This window comes from Sinocyclocheilus grahami, unplaced genomic scaffold (genome assembly GCF_001515645.1).
Source record: "Sinocyclocheilus grahami isolate Dianchi unplaced genomic scaffold, SAMN03320097.WGS_v1.1 scaffold118.1, whole genome shotgun sequence".
Classification (NCBI taxonomy): Eukaryota; Metazoa; Chordata; class Actinopteri; order Cypriniformes; family Cyprinidae; genus Sinocyclocheilus; species Sinocyclocheilus grahami.
The window spans coordinates 308,839-309,224 of record NW_015505297.1 but is presented as its reverse complement, the minus strand read 5'-3'; positions in this window follow the sequence as shown (position 1 = coordinate 309,224).

The window sequence follows — 386 nt, the reverse complement described above, 5'->3', positions numbered from 1 at the left end:
AAAGGCACTGCTGGTGAGGGTTGTGTTTTTTATTCCAAAAGTCACTTTCCAAAACTAGCAAGATTGTTTCAACTCTAAACTGTTGCATGCCGGGCATTAATAATGTCAGGAAGCCGAAGAGTCATTTAGATCAGTGGTTCCCAACCCTGGTCCTGGAGGCACCCCAACACTGCACGTTTTGCATGTCTCCTTAATCAAACACACCTGATTCAGCTCATCAGCTCATTAGTAGAGACTCCAAGACCTGAAACTGGTGTGTCAGAGAAAGGAGACATGCAAAATGTGCAGCTTTGGGGTGCCTCCAGGACCAGGGTTGGGAACCACTGATTTAGAGAACTCAAACTATGATGATCTTGCTTCATCACTTCCTGTTGGTGTTTTTAGCT